Source organism: Taudactylus pleione, unplaced genomic scaffold, assembly GCF_031769625.1.
Source record: "Taudactylus pleione unplaced genomic scaffold, aTauple2 ptg000737l, whole genome shotgun sequence".
Classification (NCBI taxonomy): Eukaryota; Metazoa; Chordata; class Amphibia; order Anura; family Myobatrachidae; genus Taudactylus; species Taudactylus pleione.
Window position 1 is genome coordinate 314,741 of NW_028285139.1, and position 20,376 is coordinate 335,116.

The following is a 20,376-nucleotide window of genomic DNA, read 5'->3' on the forward strand; positions in this document are numbered from 1 at the left end:
AGGGGGGGGGGGCCCTGCCTATTTTGTCAGTCCCGGGCCCCACAATTTCTAATGGCAGCCCTGATTATACTGCACAGTACTATGGTGTATATTCAACAATGCTTTGTTGTTATTAATCTATTATATATTGTATGCACTAGCAGTATTTACTAAATATATTTTTTAAGGGGCCCAGATCATGCACTCTGTAATGGTTAGCTAAGCCTCTGTGGAGGCTGGCCACACCCCTTCTGGATGCTGGCCACACCCCTAAATATGGGCCCCTATCACTGCATTACCCCGGTGGGTCCTTCATGCTCCAGTCCAGCACTGCTTGTGGCTGACCATACACTGCCGCAAGCACTGCGAGCACTTCAGTGTAAAAACCAGCCAGATGACGTGTACTATGATGCTGTCTCTAAATTATGCACACCACTGAAACGGCGTTGCGACGCTCTGGCACGCCTGCGTTCGTACCTCCACTCTTCCGTTTTAGCTCTGGTGTAAAAGGGGTATAAAAGTGATGTCACAACACAGTCCACTGCATGTCCTGGAATCGTTGTTGAAACGCTGCAAAAATGTATTGAATGTGAAAGACGCTACTTTGAAAGAGAAAAATGTTCAGATCCTGTGGAGTCATCTGATTCTGAATATAAAAAAAATCAGTCTCATTACTTTTTAACTGCTTTCATCGGGGACTCGGGTTAAGTCTGTGAATTGTCTTTGCAGCCTAATCTCCCTGTCTTTAATTGAAAAAAAGCACTTGCTTTTAATTACTTTATTTATTTATTTATTTTTACACTGTACTATTATGCTATTAATATGAGCCATTTATGTGTAGTTATTATGTGTTAAGGATTTTTAGACATTAAAAGGTTTTTATTTTCACATGAATACTTGAGACTATCTTTTTGGTTGACACTTGCGCAGTCTATATACTTTTAATTAGCTTTCTTGCGGAAATCTAGCCCGATTACCTTTGTATTAGACAGCTGCAGTGCCTGACCATTTAAACAACTCCTGACCAAGCGCCAGGTTCTGACTCCTTTCTGATTAATTCCTTTTAATTACTTTCACTGCAACAGAAATTATGAATATTTAGATATCACATATTGAAGTATATAGAACCAGAGAGTACTGGGCCGTACAGATATTAATAATAATTGTAAACGCAAGTTAATAAACTAGTTAATAAACAAGATAATAATATCTATACTGACATATTGGGCCTAATTCTGAGTCACACACAATAGCAATGTGCAGGGAGTTGAGCGATTTTTTTTTTGCGACAGCGCATGTGTCCCACGGTGTGTGAGCACAGAGGGACAGTAGCGATTGCATACTCGCCTACACTCCTGGGAGTCGCTGGAGGCTTCCGATTTTTCAAGTAACCCCCAGCACCCCAGAAAGAGTAAGCAAATCTCTCGCATCCCGCCCACTTCCTAGTGAAATGGGCAGGATGGGGAGATTTTCCGAGACATTTGCGGGTCCATATGGAGAGACATTTGCGGGTCCATATGGAGGGGGCGTGGCTAAATGATGCGTATCGCAGGGGTTTTTCTGTAAAGGGGACGGGGTCTAATGCCGGCTATTTTCTGCCCGCACCTTTTGAGGATGAAAGAAGCAGGTCCTCTCCAGCTGCTCCCGCAATGGTGCCCTGCAAAGTCAGTAAGCATTAGTGATTGAGACACACGATATCAGAAATGTATTGGAAATGCGCTGGGTATTCCCAAGCAGAGAGTGGGAGGTGGCTATTTGTATGCGTTGCATAACGTCATCTTCAGATGGCATTACCCTATAGAAGCCTGTGGGCTTCTATTCAGAGAGTGTTGTAAAAGGGATCCAATCGGATTCCTCCCAGCAACCCCTTGTGGCGCATTTGTGATTCTGCGCACCAGAAGTCCCTCATTCGCAAAGAACAGCTCTTATCAAGAGAGCTGTTTTTTGTGACTTTGTCCATGTATACCGGCATAACTAACGCAGGAATGCACGCGAAGAGTGGTGGGATGCGTCGTATCCCAAATGCGATGCGTCATGCAATCCCGCCCATAGAATTAAACCCAGGTACACTTGTATTGGCCATTATGCTGATGGTATAGTTTTTGGATTGCAGGTGTTGGTGCTTGTGACAGTTTGACTATAAAACACTCGGACATCACAGGTGTAACAGCGGTAGTCAATCTGTATGGAATATAGCAGCCTGGAGTTTATGGTAATGCTGGGCGTTGTAGTGCGCTGGGCATGAGCTTGGTGAAAGCACCGGCGGATGATAACCCCAAGGTCCCTCTGTGTATTGGTGGTTGTATAGGTGCCTGCGGTTATTGTTACTGGCATGTATTCTGGTGGGAGCCACTGGAGTCCCCCCTGTCCTCATGGACACTGGGGAGTAAAGACACGATGAGACGCTGCGCATGCACAGTAGCGCATGTCAGAGGCCGGAATCCTCCTGCGTGACTGCCGGCTCAGGTCTACCTACAGGAATTTGGAGAGAGGCAGCGCAGGAGTGCTCTTCTTCCAACAGATAGGAATTGTGGAGCCTAATACCCACATTAAATGGAGCAGGCCATGCCTCTATTATTGTGAACATTACCCAAAATTAAATAGACAAAATATAAAATAAAAGGATAAAACTAATCCCATTGTATGCAGTCCCATGCCAAGCACTGCCTTGTACAAATATCTCCGGAATCATTCCCTAACTTTCCCACTTTACAATAATCTCACATGTGGAATGTAGAATCCACATTTTACAGCTGAGGGTCCCTTGAACTTGGCTGACACCATGCAATGTTCACCATAGCATGACATTCGGAAATCAGTATTCGGACAAGCAAAAGGACACATTCATGAATGACTAGCTGGTCATCCACCATCCACATCTAATCATGTACAGTTCAATTTTAGTTATTTTCAGAAACCCAAATGTAGAAGATGATTTCTGATAAAAGAGCAGAATGCAGAGCCAGAACCACTTATCTATTTAGTGCACACATGGGCCCTGATTCAGAGCCGGACGCTCTGACCAGAGCGCTCGCTCTGAATCAGGGCCCACCTCCATAAATATGGAGCGTCCTCCTGGACGCTCGTATAGCTGTGGGTCACCACCCACAGCCTATACGAGCGTGCAGGATGATGGTCGCGATGGTCTTGACCATCGTGACCATCGCCAGTGCGACCAGAAGCCTGCGGTTGAGTTTCTCAACCGCAAGGCCAGGAGTGATTTTGGCTCTATCAGAGCCAAAATCACTCCCACTGACATCACTAGTGATGTCAGTGGGGCCGGCTTCTGACGGTAGGCGTTCCCTTGGGAACGCCTCCGTCTGGCTGGCACGCCCCCGGCACGCCCACCAAAGGGGGCGTGCTGTCAGTCAACATCGACAGCACGCCCCCTTTGATCAGACACAACGAGCGAAGGAAAGTCCTTCGCTCGTCGCGTCTCGCGCATGCGCACCATTGACCCACTTGCGAGCGGACAGCCGCTCGCGAGTGGGTCTGAATGAGGCCCATATTCCGCAGCGCTTTATAGAGAATATTTGGCCATTCACATCAATCACTGCCTTAGTGAAGCATACAATCTATGGGGTCTATTTACTAAGCCTTGGCTGGAGATAAAGCAAACACAGCCAATCAGCGCCTAACTGCCATGCCACAGGCTGTGTTTTAAAAATAACAGTTAGGAGCTGATTGGCTGGTACTTTATCTCCGTTGACTTTATCTACATCCAAGGCTTAGTAAACAGACCCCTATATTCCCTGCCACATGCACATACACACTAGGGTTATTTTTATTGTCAGGAGACAATTAACCCACGGGTATATTTTTGGAATGTTGGAGGAAACTGGAGTACCCGGAGGAAACCCACACAAGCATGGGGTGTAGGGCCATATTAACCCATGGCTGGGCCCCTAGGCTTTCATGTATTATGGACCCCTCCAAAACTTCAGTCTTTCACTCCACTACAGCTGACAGCCTGACCCTGGTGCAATAGACCACAGTACAGAGACGGCCGTAGGCATAGGCATTCCAGGGGTGCGGTATCTGTATACAATGGGAAGTGGGGGTTGTATGCAGTGGGGAGGGGGTGGTTTGGAATGTGTTTTAATAATGTCTGTGGTGGGGTGGTCTATTAATGTACTGTGGGCCTGATTCAGACCCGGTCGCAAGTGCTGAGCGAGACCCGGATAGCGACGGGCAATCCGTCGCTCCGGGTCTCGTACCAAAGGGGGCGTGCTGTCGATGTTGAGTGACAGCACGCCCCCTTTGGTGGGCGTGCCGGGGGAGTGGCTGCCCAAACGGAGGCGTTCCCATGTGAACACCTCCGTTTGGGGCCGGCCCCACTGACATCACAAGTGATGTCAGTGGGAGAGATTTCGGGTCTGTTAGAGCCGAAATCTCTCTGAGGCTTGCGGCAACGAGACCCTACCGCAAGGGTCTCATCGCAAGCCCGATGGTCGCGATGGTCTTGACCATCATGACCATCTTCCTGGCCGCTCACTATAGCTGTGGGTGGTCACCCACAGCTATGCGAGCGGCCAGGAAGCCGTTCTAAAAAAAAAAAAAGGTCCTGATTCAGAGCGAGCGCTCTGTCAGAGCAACCGGCTCTGAATCAGGGCCTGTGTGTGTTAGCGTGGGAAGGTGGAAAAGCAGCACTGGGTACCCAATGTGGTCCGCATCGCTCTTGCCATCTTTAGATGCTGTTACAAAAAGCAGAAATCTTAGATTACAGCTGTTTGTTGATTACAGAAAGGATGACATAACCCCTTTAGCGAGTGCTAAAGGGGTTATGCATTGTTGAAAAATGATGCCCTAAGTAAGTCAGCTGAGCTCTCAGCTGGTAGAGTGGTGCTGCTGGATGACTGAGAGGTGCTGACTGTGCTGGGAAAGGAGTGCATAGGGCCAGCCTGGCCAGGGGCACTGACTGTGCTGGATAACTGAGGGATGCTGTGCTGGGAAAGGAGTGCATAGAGGCCAGCCTGGCCAGGGGCACTGACGGTGCTGGATGACTGAGGGATGCTGTGCTGGGAAAGGGGAGCATAATTAATGAGACCAGGGGTACTGTGCTGAATGAGGGGTGCTGACTGTACTGGATGTATAATAAGGCCCAGTGGCAAACGCAGGATTTTGAATGGGGGGTTTCCAAATAATTGGTTACAGAACCAATGACAAATGTCTAACCAGAATAAGCCTGTACACATACATCCCCCTTCCCTGATCCATCTGTACACACACAGCCCCCTTCCCTGCTCCATCTGTATACACAGCCCCTTTCCTCCTCCATCTGTGCAAACACCAGTCCCCTTCCCTCCTCCATCTGTGCACATACAGCCCCCTCCCCTCCTCCACACAGCCCCCTTCCCTCCACCACACAGCCCCTCCCCTCCTTTATCTGTGCACATACAGTCCCCTCCCCTCCTCCACACAGCCCCCTCCCCTCCTCCACACACTACCCTTTCCTCCTCTAACTGTGCACATACAGTCCCCTCCCATCCACACAGCCCCCTCTCCTCCTCCACACTCTACCCTTTCCTCCTCTATCTGTGCACATACAGCCCACTCCCCTCCTCCACACACTACCCTTCCCTCCTCTATCTGTGCACATTTTCCTTCCCTCCACCACACAGCCCCCTTTCCTCCACCACACAGCCCCCTTTCCTCCTCCACACAGCCCCCTTTCCTCCACCACACAGCCCACTTTCCTCCTCCACACAGCCCCCTTCCCTCCTCCACACAGTCCCCTTCCCTCCTCCACACAGCCCCCTTACCTCCTCGTTGTGAACATAGTTGCGCACATCATGGCCCCGCATCACTCGCCTGATCGCCTGCAGCGCTGAGCCGTGCTCCCTCTCCATCTGGGTTCCCGGTGAACAATGCTGGTCGCGCGGACTGACAGCCAATTAGGGGCGGCATCGTGGCCGCCCCTGATTGGCTGCTGGTCCGCGAGCCGTGATTGGCTCACGCAACCAGCCAGATTTAAAGGACAGTTATATTGCCAGATGCCGAAGTGAAGTGACCTTCGAGCACTGGTCAGCTGCAATAGATCGGCGGCCAGGGGGGGTTTCTAGGTACTCGGAAACCATCCCTGCGTGCGCGAGTGAGGCCAGGGGTGCAGTGCTGGATGAGGGGCGCAATGAAGGGAGTAGTATGTGGTTCTGTGAAGTGGGTAGTAACTGGGGGGGGGGGTCAATTATTCAATTATGTGTCCTCTGCCAGACTCCTAAAGGAATAAAGATGCAGAAGAAAGAAAAGGGAGGAACACCTAAGAGGTAAGTTAAAACTGAGCATCATGTATGAAGAGGTGGGGGAGAGTGTCTGAAGAGTGCAGTGTGGTGGGATTATCTGCTAGGGGGCACCAGCCAGAATCTTGCCTAGGGCACCAAACTGGTTAGGGCAGGCTCTGCATAGCCCTATATCCATTTTGAGGGTCTGCTCAAGAAGTTTTGTGTAATCTCTTGTGCCTGTGTGTGCTGAGATCTGGAGAGAGAGAACTTCCTCCAGGTAATGGTGGTGACAGCAGCTGTGATGGTGGCAGTCACATGTCCTCTCATGGAGGTGTAACAACATTGATGCTAGTGCACTACTGGTCTGCTGTCTCTCCATTGTCTCACAACAAACCTTAGCTGACAACGAGTGTGCCTTCTCCCTGCGGGGCCCCAAGCCTTATGAATAATATGGCACTGTTTGGCCTGGCTGCAGTAAAGACGAGTGAGGGCACATCTGTATATGCTGTTTACACAGCTAAAGATATGAGTGGGTGACTGACTGACTGAAAGTGCATAGTTATAAAGGCTGCAATGTTTGTTTGTGTTCTCATCTGTAGTTTAATTTACAGTTGTATGCAAAATTTTGGCCACCCTTGGTGAAATTACATTTTTAATATGAAAAGAAGTAGAGATGTGAGCCTACCCCCTTGTTTTGGTTTTGGATCTGTATTAACTTCGTGTTTTGGTTTTGCCAAAACCACCCACATGTGTTTTAGTTTTAAATCTGTATCATGTTAAAAAAAAATTATAAAAACAGCTAAAATCATATAATATGGGCCTGTTTTTGTTCCAACAGTATTATTAAACTTAATAAGATTAATTTCCAGTAATTTCCAGTCAATTTAGACCACCTCACTGCTCACAATATTGTTTTCATCCAGTTTAGGCAAAAAGGTTACACCGAGCTAGCTGGCTGACTAAACTAAGCGACAGCAGTGGGCGGCACAAATATGTGGCAGTTCAACTTCCAACATGGCACATCTAGGAAACAGAGTGGCACTGCAGTTTTCATTGATCAATAGGCCTGAGGGAGATGGAGTATGTATGCAGTTAAAGGCAGGGGAAGGAAGGATTGATTAGTTTATAAATGTAATAAATTTTTTTGATTCTGAAGCAAATTTATGAGGGAGGAGGGGAGAGTATTATGACAGCTGAGTGAACGTCCATGTTTTGCCCACAAAATAAACTTGGTGATTCAGATTTTTTTTTATTTTAAAGGGGCATGCAGAAGATGCTGTCTTTGGCCATAAACATTTCTGGACATTTTTCGGCATTCAGAAACTGGATGTCAAAGATTTCAGTGGCTGCGACAGTTTAACTTTCATCATGGCACATCTAAAACTCAGAGTGGCACTGCAGTGGCAGACAGGATGGAAGTTTCATAAACTATACGATCCCATATTACAAACCAAAAATGTTTAACTTTTTATTATTGTAGAACTAGATCAGTGGCCTGAGGGAGGTATAGTATGTATGTAGTGCAAAGCAGGGAAAGGAAGGATTGATTCGCTGGTAAATTTAATTGAATTTTTTTTTTTTTATGAGGGAGGTAGGGTATCTGATGGGATCCAAGCCCCAGATGGGGGTTTCCTGCCAGGCTCGGATTTAAAATTGAGACAAAACGTCATCATCCCGGGGTTGGATTTCATGAGTTTTGGATTCAATATAAGTCCCTCTCGCAGTGATTTGGGCTCCATTTCACACAGGACCACTAGAAGGAGAAAACACACTAGACTGCCAGGGAAGAAATTAATTAATAATCACAACTGGGTAAAAATGTCCCATGTTTTGCCCAGAAAATAAACTTGGTGGTTCAGATTTTTTTTAAATTAAAGGGGCATGTAGGAGATGCTGTCTGTGGCCATATATATTTCTGGACATTTTCACAATTCAGCCACCACATGTCAAAGATTTCAGTAGCTGTGGCAGTTCAACTTCCGACATGTCACATCTAGGAAATAGAGTGACACTGAAGTGGCAGACAGGATGGCAGTTTGATAAACTATAAAAATGTTTCTCGTCTATGCAAAAAGACAGTCAGCAATGCCCTAAATGGGGCATAATGCAAAGAAAAGAGGTGCATGATGGAATTGTTCTTGGACCATCCCACCCACCCTTATGTTGTTTACATTAAACAGAACATGCACAGTTTAACAAACCAATCACTTAAGCGACATGGACTGCCACTTGTGGCTGAAGTGATTGGTTTGCTTGGACCCCCACAAAACAGGCTACCAATGGGCAGCTGACATTGCTGGCAATGATCTCTATGTACAAACTGGCTCTTTGCATCTCTTCAGATCTGTGTCCATTGGAAAGAAAAATACGATGTATGTCTTAAACCTAGGATCGAGCACAGTCACCAAAATGTATTGATCCAATTTTAAGATGCCGACAATCCTTGGATCCTGGTGAAGCGAATAAAGGACTTGTTATACAAGTCCGACATACTTAGCAGAATCACTTTGATGCAGTTCCTCCTTCAGCTTCTCTAGCTGCTTTTCCAAAAGTCTGATTAGGGGAATTACCTAACTCAAGCTGGCAGTGTCTGAACTCACTTTACAGGTGGCAACTTCAAAGGGTTTCAGCACAACACAGAAAGTTTTGTCCACTGCGCTGGAGTAAGGTACATTCTCCCTATGTCATAACTCTTTTGGATAGCTTTTTGCTGTTCCTCCATCCACTGAAGTATATAAAGGGTGGAATTCCACCTTGTTACTAACTCTTGCTTCAGCTGGTGGCAGGATAAATGAAACTGTTCTTGCAGATGCTACAATCTTCTACATTCAGCTGCTGAATGCCGAAAATGTCCTGAATTTTTTCGGGCCACAGACAGCATCTCCCGCTAAGCTCTGTCATATTTTTAAAGAATTCTGCACCACCAAATTGATAGTGTGAGCAAAGCATGGGACATCTTCGAAATCACCAAGCTATAATGCTCTCACAATATTTGTGGCATTGTCAGAAATCACAAATTCAGAGGAGAGTCCAAGCAGGGTATTCCATTTTGCAATGACTTCCCTGAGTTTCTATAAGAGGTTGACACTGGTATGCCTCTTAGTAAAGGCAGTGATACACAGAGTATCCTGCCTCTGAATGAGCTGGTGTTTGTTAGATGCTGCTGCTGCTGTTGGTGCTGCCGAAGGCAATACACCCACCCAGTGGGCTGTCACAGTCATGTAATCCAATATACGATTGGTATCTGATCAGTGCAAATTCATCAATGAGGAAGTATCTTTTGCTTCATATATTGGGTTATTTAATACCTATAAATAACCCAATATATGAAGCAAAATATGCTTCCTCATTGATGAATTTGCACTGATCAGATACCAATCGTATAAAAATCGGATATACACCTAATCATGCACAATCTCTAACTACTAATTAAAATTGCCATCAGAAACCTCTCATGAGTGAAACAGACAGCTGAAGGCAATATAAGCCCTTTGAACAATACAGAAGGTAAATCCATAGCTGACAAAATGTATCAACAAACAGTGGGCCTGATTCAGACCCGCTCGCAAGCGGGTCGATGGTGGCTCAGTGCGCACGCGCGGTGTGTGCACTGAGCGTGCGCGAACACCGGAGCGAGCGCAAAAAGCGTTCGCTCCGGGACTCACTACAAAAGGGGCAGCTGTCGATGTTGATCGACAGCTCGCCCCATTTTGTAGGTGTGGCGGGGGGGTGGCTTCACAAACGGAGGCGGTCCCATGCGAACGCCTGCCGTTTGTGGGCGGCCCCACTGACATCACCAGCAATGTCAATGGGAGAGCTTCCGGCTCAATTTGAGCCAGAAGCTCTCTGGGGCTTGCGGCCACATGACCCTACCACAAGGGTCTCGTCGCAAACCCGATGGTCACGATGGTCTTGACCATCGCGACCATCATCATGGCCGCTCGCTATAGCTGTGGGTGGTCACCCACAGCTATGTGAGCGGTCAGGAGGCCGCTCCTAAAAAACCAGTGCCCGCCCTGATTCAGAGTGAGCGCTCGCTTTTTGCGAGCACCTCTGAATCAGGCCCAATATCTGCAACAACTCAAGTGATCGATTCATTGTTATAATACATTTTGTTACTTTTCTTTATCCTAATTCAAAGTGAATAATGTAATAATAAACACAGCAGTGATAACATCAAATTGCAATATTTGCAACGTACAACAATTGTATGGGGAGGGAAGCATGTTCTGAATAATAAAGAAGGGTGATATCCCTCATGAATTTCACACACAGTGACTCTCCTCTTCTCATAAGATTAGGACATATATAGATGATGACATAACTTGCACTATTGTCTGACAGAGGAATCCTGACAGGAGAGTCAGTACCCTGATATACAGCGATCATATAATTGTTAAACGGAGCAACTGCTATTATAGTATATGTTGCATTATTATATGACAAAGTGTTTTGACATTTAGGGCTCTATTTACTACAATCCGCATATTGAATGCGGATTGTAGTGTGATATTACCGAGTGAATTTGCATTGCGAAATCAGGCAATATCACAGGGATTTACTATAAATCCCTTGCAGGGACAGAGCTTGGGATAAAGCTCTGTCCCTGCGGATCCCATCCGCACTCTAGTCACGGTATTTTCGGAAAAAATACCGCGACTAAGAGCCCGTGCATGCACCGGCCGACCATCGCTGCTACCCCCCACCGACGCTAAGCCCCACCCCCCGCGATCGCGGACCCCTGCGACCCCCCCTCCCTTCATTACACTTACCTGCATCCTCCTGGCCACCGGTTATCTTCTCCGGGCTTCCCGATCAGGTGATCTCCCGTACTGCACTGGGACCCGATCACCTGATGACCGGGCCGCAGTACACTATGGGAGACAAGCTGACCGGAGAGGAGCCATCACCGGAGGCCCGATCACTGGTCCCTGGATTCAGGTAAGTAAAAAAAAAGTTTCAATTTTTTTTTTCTTTTTTTTACAGCAATCAGCTTGCGGTCTGTTTAGACCACATAGCTGATTACTGGTACCGGCTCCCGCCTCTGCTCTCCCCGTTAGAGCAGAGTGGGAGTCCGGTAACCGGGGGAGACCATGGATAACGCCACCTCCAGGTAAGTAATTTTGTATATATAACACATTGTATGGATTTACATAACCTGTACTACAATCTGACAGGGGAGTCCTGACAGGAGACAACTACTAGACTGATATACAGTGATCACATAACTGCTAAACAGAGCAACTACTATTATACTGCATGTTGCATTATTATATGACAAAGTGTTTGGATATAATATAGTGTATGGAATTACATAGCCCTAGTGATGGCAACAAATAGATAGAAGCCAGATAATTACGGAATCATGATTCAACCAATCACATCACGGGGGACTCACTGGATAAGCGAATCAGGAAGAAAGAGAGACACACATACATACTAATTTCTGGATTTCAAACTGTATGTGTGTTTTTTCATAGGTATGTTTAACTGAGATAATCGCCCAATACAGTGTGTCCCACCATTTGTTCTATATGTTTATTAACTTGAACGACAAACAAAATATAATTGAGAGGCAACAGATTGGTGTTACAAAGTTATTTATTTATTAGAACATATCTCTTGTATTTTTTTTTTGATAGGGTAGACAGTGGTTGAATAATAGGTTATTCTTAGGAGTCCATATACATGAGTAATAAGATCCATGGTACATATTTTTAAATCACACTACTTTTCTTTCCATTCACTCTATATTGTTTTAATACTTAGGGAATTTAATTTTTAGTTATTACTCAATAAAGGTTAATTTTTATTTCTCATTATTATTATTCTTTGACTTGTGCACCACAACATTACCTCTTTTCCTTTTTCTGTTTAACTATGACAAATGGTAGCAGGTAGCACATCCCCTAGATACATATATATAATAAGACATATTGGGGATTGTGGAAATGAACCAGTGCCGTAGTTTTCTTTTGTTGCGTTTGACACGAAAAGTGGGTAAGCCATTTTGCTATGACATACCTTAGTTTATCTAAGAGGATGTCAGCAGTATGCCTCTTAGTTTAGCCAGGGATACACAGAGTAGCCTACCTCTAAATGAGCTGGCGTGGTTTGTTAGATACTGCTGCTACTGCTAAAGATGATTCACTCACCCAGTGGGCTGTCACAGTCAAGTAATCTTTAGTTTGCCCACTACTTCTTGTCCACATATCTGTTGATAGGTGGACAGTGGGTACATTGGCATTTTGAAGGCCAATAATTAGGTTTTTTTGTAACGTCCTGGTACAGCCGAGGAATGGCTTTTCGGGTAATGTGGAATCGAGATGAAATTTGGTACCGGGGGGACAGGACCTCAATTAACTGTGTGAAACCCACTGCATTAATGGTGGATATTGGATGCAGATCTAATAATAGCATATACATGATGACATCAGTGATCCGCTGTGTGACTGGGTGAGAGCTGTAATACTTGCTTTCCTTTGCAAAGGATTGTTTCACAGTCAGCTGTTTTTCAGAAATAGTAGTCTTCTTGGTCCCTATCTGGGATGAAGATCCACCCCCAGCAGCAGCAGCAGGCCTAGCACTGAAGGAATCCTGGATAGGGGAGGAGTCACCTATCCTTAACAAATTGGATAGAGGACTACCTCCGATCATTACTATAAATATTGAGGATGAAGGTGTTGGCGGTAGAGATTGCAGGTGCTGGTATCTAGTTGAACTTGAGAGAAGGGGCAAAGCTGAAGCTGGAATTCTTGTTGTTATTTTTTAGCCCCAGTTTCTGATATTGTCAAAAACTTTTTATGAGTTCATTGCAAATGATGTTACACAAAGGAGGTTTCTAGATGGTTAATGTTCCAACCTCTACTTACCATGGTTTAACAAACGCTATAGATGGCTTGAGAATTGTCAGGATTTGGGTAAAAATAATTCCACACGTAAGAGGTGCATTTGTTGGTCCTATGTCCAGGCATGGCAATGGCCTTCCTCTTATCATGACCACGAGCTGCTTCCATTGGTAGCTGACTTACACAGACAACATCCTCATGCTCAACATCCTCATTAACGCTGGTGTCAGCTACACAAATATCCATCTCATCCTCTTGCACTTCCTCAGTGGCATCCTCAATTTTATGTCATTAGCTATATTTGTGCTGCTCATTCCCACATTTGCAGAGGGAGCAGAAATGGTGAAAGGAGGCTTCTCTGCGAGTACAACAGTATCAGAAAGGTCAAGCTCACACATAGCACTCATGGACACTTAGCACACTTAGACTCTCCTCAGGGATTTGTGACTTGTCTGTTTCTAGATGCATAGTTTGTTCTACTGCCTAAGTGGTTTTCATTTTATTACACCTCTTCTACACTCTGGGGCATATTTACTAAAGTGAGAGTTTTTAGAAGTGGAGATGTTGCCCATAGCAAACAATCATATTCTACTTAACATCTATCTAGAACCTTCTAGATCTAGAAGATAATAGCTACAATCTGATTGGTTGCTATGGGCAACATCTCCACTTCTAAAAACTTTCACTTTAATAAATTTACCCCTCTGAGTGATAAGGTCTTCCATTGTCATGAGAGGAGGAGGAAGATGTTTCACTGACACTTGCAGAACCACCACTCATAAATAAAGGCTACGGCCTTAGGCCCTGATTCAGAGCCGGACGCTCTGACCAGAGCGCTCGCTCTGAATCAGGGCCCACCTCCATTAATCACCACCCACAGCATATACGAGCATGCAGGATGATGGTCGCGATGGTCTTGACCATCGCGACCATCGAAACTGCGAGCAACAGCCTGCGGTTGAGTTTTTCAACCGCAAGGCCAGGAGTGATTTTGGCTCTATCAGAGCCAAAATCACACCCACTGACATCACTAGCGATGTCAGTGGGGCCGGCTTCAGATGGTAGGCGTGCCCTTGGGAACGCCTCCGTCTGGCAGGCACGCCCCCGGCACACCCACCAAAGGGGGCGTGCTGTCAGTCAACATCGACAGCACGCCCCCTTTGATGAGACACTCCGAGCGAAGGAAAGTCCTTTGCTCGTCGCGTCTCGCGCATGCGCACGACGGAGCTCCCTCCGTCGTGCGCATGCGCAGTGCAGACCATCGACCCACTTGCGAGCGGACAGCCGCTCGCGAGTGGGTCTGAATGAGGGCCTTAGTCTTTCCTTGCCACTGCGTGTGGTGAATGGTATGTTGGCAATTTTATGTTTTTCTGCACCACACTTTCTCTTTATTAGATGTGTTTTTTTCTTTAGCACTTTACATTGTTTTTTTTTTATTTTAGATGCCCTGACTTAGACCCTCTATGTCCTTGAGCATCAACTTTAGTAGATGACATTGAAGGACTAGCATCATCATCATAACTGGTGGCAGCAGCTGCAGTGATAGTATTTGGTTGCTCTTCTCTAAACTGAACGTTATCTATTTTTCAATTTGCAAATCAGTGCGTGGCTTATATATGCACGTGAATAAAGTGCACTAGAGTAAAGCACACCAAACAGTACAAACAATAGAATTTAATTCATTTTGGCAATTTTTTGATGTTGCAGCTCTATTCATAGTGCGTGGAGCCACAGGGTTTATATATGCACTATAACAAAGCGCACTTGGGTAAAATGCACCAAACAGTACAAACAATACAATTTAATTTATTATTTCGATTTTTTGATGTCACAGCGCTACTTACACTGCATGGAGCCACAGGTCTTATATATGCATGTCAACAAAGCATCTAGGGTAAAACGCATAAAACAGTACAATAGAATTTAATTTATTTTTTTTACTTTTTAATGACGCAGCTTCGGGCTTATATATGCAAGAGAACAAAGGCCCTCATTCAGACCCGCTCGCAAGTGGGTCGATGGTGAGGGCCTGCGTATGCGCAGTGCTCGCACTGCGTTTGCGCAAGCCCTGGAGCGAGTGACAAATGCACTCGCTCCGGGGCTCGCTACAAAAGGGGTGGCTGTCGATGTTGATTGACAGCTCGCCACGTTTTGTAGGCGGGGTGGGGGGATGGCATTCCTGTGATGTCAGTAGGGAGCTTCCTGCTCTTTTAAAGCAGGAAGCTACCTGGGACTTGCGGTAGATGAGACCCTACCCCAAGGGTCTCGTCGCAAGCCCCGATGGTCGCGATGGTCTAGACCATCGCGACCATCACCTAGTCACTCGCTAAAGCTGTGGGTGGTAACTCACAGCTTAGCGAGCGGCCAGGAGGCCGCCTTTCAAAAGAAAAGCGGCCACCCTCATTCAGAGCGAGCGCTCGCTTTTTGCGAGCGGTTCTGAATGAGGGGCAAAGTGCACTAGGGTAAAGTGCACCAAACAGTACAAACAGTAGAATTTAATAAATTTTTTTGATTTTTTTATGTTGCAGCTGTATTCAAACTGCGTGGAGCCACAGGGCTTATATATGCACATGAACAAAGCGCACCGGGGTAAAGCGCACCAAACAGTACAAACATAAGGGCATATCCAATTGGGCGCGAGGTTTAGCAAGTCAAAAATCTCGTGCCCAATTTAGAAATACAGCGGGTATGTGCACTCCCGATACCCGCGGTATTCAATTTCCAAAATACTGGTCGCGGGGTTTTCTGTTCTTACACTTTTTACACTTCACCTTTTTCACTAGAGTGATGCCCTGGGGTGGCTCAGCAGGGCTGGTTAGGGGGTGTCCCGTATCCTGGATTTTAAACCCAGTATGTTAGGGACCTATTCTAAGAGGTTACCTGGATGTGGTGGGTATGCCCATAATCTTGGCCATGATTATGCTAAAACCTCTATTTATTGCAAAATTTTATTGCAAAATGTATGTAAATTGTACCGTTGGAGTTGTGCACTTGTAATTTTTCCTTTTGTGTCTGCAACATTAGTCTCAACAGGTGGAACCTCCCATTATTTATATTCAGGTGTGCAGTCTATGGCCCTTCTCCATATATACAGCAGAATACAGCACAGCATACAGCAGTGTGCACCCCATATACACATTGACTAAGATCAGCACAGCCACGTGTGAATCAGGACACAGAACAGTCTATATACAGCAGAGTACAGCACACAGCATAGAGCAGCGTGCACCCCTATACACATTGACTAAGAGCAGCAGAGCCACTTGTGAGTTTGGACACAGCACAGTCACAGAGTACAGTGCAGCATACAGCACCATGCATCCCCTATACACATTAACTAAGAGCAGCACAGCACAGCCTTTACTGAGTCTGGACACAGCATAGCCAATACAGCAGAGTAAAGTGCAGCATACAGCAGCGTGCCTGACAAGAAAATGGCGCTGAGAGCTCGATTCAGACCTTCTTGCTAGATGCATATGCTCACCAGATGCATATGCAAATTCGTCTAAGTGACAGTAAGGCAGGCGATTGCACGGTAAGGCATAAGCACGGCCACTAAGTCTTGGCGTGCGATCGCTCTGTGTATGCAGACGCCCAGCAGCCTGTTTTAAGACGCCAACTTGTGCACGTCATCTCCAGGATGTGTATTCAACCATCGGTACCATCGAAAGCGAACGTAGTGCTTGTAGATGTCCAACCTTGACTTTATATATATATATATATATATATATATATGTTCAAGGAAAATTTTTTAGATTGGTCTTTACAGTATGTGTCTCAACCATGTGTATAATAAAGCTATTTTATTATGTGAAACACAGAGTGGTTATAATGCCTGCATTCCATTTCTACATGAAGCCTGTAAAGCCCCAGAGCTGAAAAACAGTGAGTGGAATACAGGAGTGGCACAAGCAGGTCGGTAATGGGGGTATATTGATTACTTAAAGAAAGTTAGAGTAAAAGCTATTTTTTTCCCAATATCCCTAGCAAAGCAGTCCCTGGTCCATCCACTCAGATCTAAAAAAGCGTTTCTTGCAGCTAATCAGGTTTCAGCTATCTCCCTTCCTTGGCCAAGCCTCTCACCTCTCAGCCCTCTTCAAGAGCTTCTTTAATTAACCATAATACCACAGATGCTATTGATTTTTTTTTCTTTTAAATCTGTTATTTTTTTACAATAAAAAATCTCATTGCACAGAAGCCGTGCCAAAAGCCAAGCTGGGATTCTTTTCTGCTGTGTGCTTTTTCTTTTACACTCTCTGCATAGCAGATGAGTTTCCGTACCTATATACGCAATCTCTAGTCTTATCTTGGAAAATAGAATTGATTTTTTTCCCTTGTGCTGTGCTCCACATATTTCATTAAAGCTAAAAAATTGCAGAGGTGAAAACTAAATAAACAGTATCTCAAACACATTGCATTAAAACTCACAAATATGACAAACTGAACTACAGTATGTTGCATGGGTTAGGTGAACATACTGTTCTATCTATCTATCTATCTATCTATCTATCTATCTATCTATCTATCTATCTATCCAGTGCTTAAAGTGGTCCTAGAAAAATGGTGAAACTCACCGCCCCCCCTCGGTGCAATGTCAATAAAGTGACAGCGTGCCACCCCCTGTAGTTGTGCCCCCTGTGTAATGCCCCCTGTGTAATGCCCCCTGTAGTTATGTCCCCTATTGTGAAGCCGCTTACACAAAAAAAACCTAATACTTACCTTAAGCCCCGCTCCCGCATCCGCCTGGTCTGGTCTGCCTGGCTGCTCCTCAGTGTGAACTATGGGAGAGACATCATGACGCCTCTCCCATAGTGCACTGCACACAGCGGGACCCGGAAGCCGGAGTTCATGAGTGAGCTCCAGCCTCCGGCTGCCGCTGGCACTGCGGGTAGGGAGCAGGGCGCCCGCTGGTAACAAAATCTCAGCGGGCGCCCCTGGCAAATGGAGCCTCCCTGCTGCGCCAGGGTTAGGTGGGTCGGAAAAAGCGGGAACTGGTTCCGTCTACAAATAGAAGTGACGGAACGCAGTTCTACCCCGTTCTGGCCCACTTTAACCCCTGTATCTATCTATCTACCTATCTAATGCATATATATATATATATATATATATATAGGGTTTACAAACTATGGGCCTGATTCATTAAGGATTGCTATTGCGATCGCAACTTCGTATCGCATGCAGGTCTGCTGCGAAAATAAGCTAATGAAGGCAATCGCAATGCCGTCGCACGACAGCATAGAGACGCCCACTGCCTCCCACTACCGCTATCTCACATCCGTAATACCTTGCTGCGTATATATCGGTAACATCGAGTACCATCGGCTCCTCGAGCATAATTACAGCAGCCCTAACCTTACTTAGAAATTGCTAACCTCATTGCACGCAGCAAGCACTCAAGCTGCGTATGCCGTTGCAATGGCTAATTTATGCACGCCCATACAATGGCGTTCAAATGGACAGGTACGCCTGCGTTTCTCCAACCACTCCTCCATCGCCACCCCCAAACGCTGATTACCTGTCACTCACTCTGCGATGGCTTACCATGCTCTGCTTAATCGCAGTACGATCGCAGTGTGTTGTTGTCTGGGGCTGGCACTGAGGAAGGTGTGCAGGTTTCAGGACTGTGGGCAGTGTGCAAAATACAGTATTCACACCGGGGTGATCGGCAGATCTGTATTTCTTACCCTGACTTCAACCCTGCCAATATTATATTGGCCTGAGTTCCGGGGTGGTCACCTTTGTCCCAGGAGTATGTCCTTAGCTCTACTGGCTTTTTCTGGTCAAAGGGCCGGTCAGGAAAACGTGTGTTCATTCCCCTTGGCTCCAGGTACGTATCCCAGCATCACGCCAGTCTGTGGTTTCTATTCCAGTCATTAGTATACCTCACTACCTGTCTGATTATTGAGCAGGGGTTACATACAACCTCCACGTCTCACCTGTACTGTACTTCAGATCGACCCAAGGTGCCTGGGCCAGATCTACAGACAGGTTACTGAAAGTTTATGCTGGCGCAGGCTGCGTTTTAGCCACCAGCAAGTCAAGCCCAGCGCTGCCCGGGCCAGACTAAAAGGGAGCTGGGTGACGGATATGGGTACCGGCGGCCGCGACCCACCAGCTGGAGCACTGAGTCTGCTGTCCACGCTGTACTTTGTGCCTGTCTGGGCCTCGGGGCCCAGTATGGGTGTACCCTTGGTCCCCCCCTATCACCAGGCCTGCTGCTATGGCTGTGGCAGGCTGAAGGGCTGTGGGCTGCAACACTAAGACTGTGGGCCTGATTCAGAGCCGCTCGTAAGCGGCCGCTCGTTCGGTCCGACCGATGTTCGCACAACTGCGCATGTATACGGATTTTAATACGCATGCGCGAACCAGTCAGTGCGACCGAAAATCGTTTGTTCGCTAAATAGCAAATGCCTGCTATTTTGAGTTACAGGAGGAGGCGTATGTGGGTGATAACAAGGGAAGGTGCTTGAAAACTGGGAGTGGAAATCAGAACGCAGGCGTGCTTAAAGGTCAAAACGGGCATTTTATGGGTGTGCATAATTAATACAGGAGCTTCATTAACCACATCACTTGGTTGATTTATAGTCAGAACTGCTCGCAAGATTGTGGTAGGAAAAACCAACCACAAGAATAGCGAGTAGTTCATACGCTGTTCGATGTACTCGATTAATCTATTAAATAGCGGACATGACGTATGGTGCGAGCGGCCAGGGGGCTTCTTTTTCAAAATTACGACCGCAAGTTTTGTTCGCTCGTTCAGACATAGAGGCGTGAACAGACCGCAAAGTGCGAACGGTTCATTTGAATAGCCACCCCTTTTTAATGAACGAGCGAGCGCAAATAGCGTCCGTCTCTGAATCAGGCCCTGTGTTAGTGAAGGGCTAGGGGGTGCAAGCACTACCGTGGCACTACTGCTGTTGATGTGTCAGACTGTGAATGGCTGTGGGATACAGCACTACTGTGGCACAACTGCTGTGTGCTGTGACTGTGTCAGACTGTGAAGGGCTGTGGGTGCAGCACTGTTGGGCACTGTGTGGTTCAGTGTAGGTATCATGTTAATAAAAATTAACTGAGTCAAAGCAGTGTGTAAAAATAAACTTCTGTGTGTTGTTCGGGTTCAGGCATTTTGTTGTGAAATAATAACAGTACAATAAGTGTCAGTGTGCCACCATTAATAGAAGCGCTGTGAGTTGCAGCAGTGTATAAAAAAAAGAAAAAGAAAGCAACTTGTGTGTTGTTCAGGTTCAGGCATTGTGTTGTAAAATAATAATGTTCATTAGGTGCCAGTGTGCCACCATTAATAGAAGTGCCATGAGTTGCAGCAGTGTGTA

At 46.2% G+C, this 20,376-nt stretch overlaps 1 long non-coding RNA gene across 1 annotated transcript in view; it reads left to right on the forward strand.

The window, feature by feature from the left end:
* LOC148477193 (uncharacterized) overlaps positions 1-20,376 on the forward strand; it is a 29,404-nt gene that overhangs the window by 1,580 nt on the left and 7,448 nt on the right. The window lies entirely within an intron of this gene.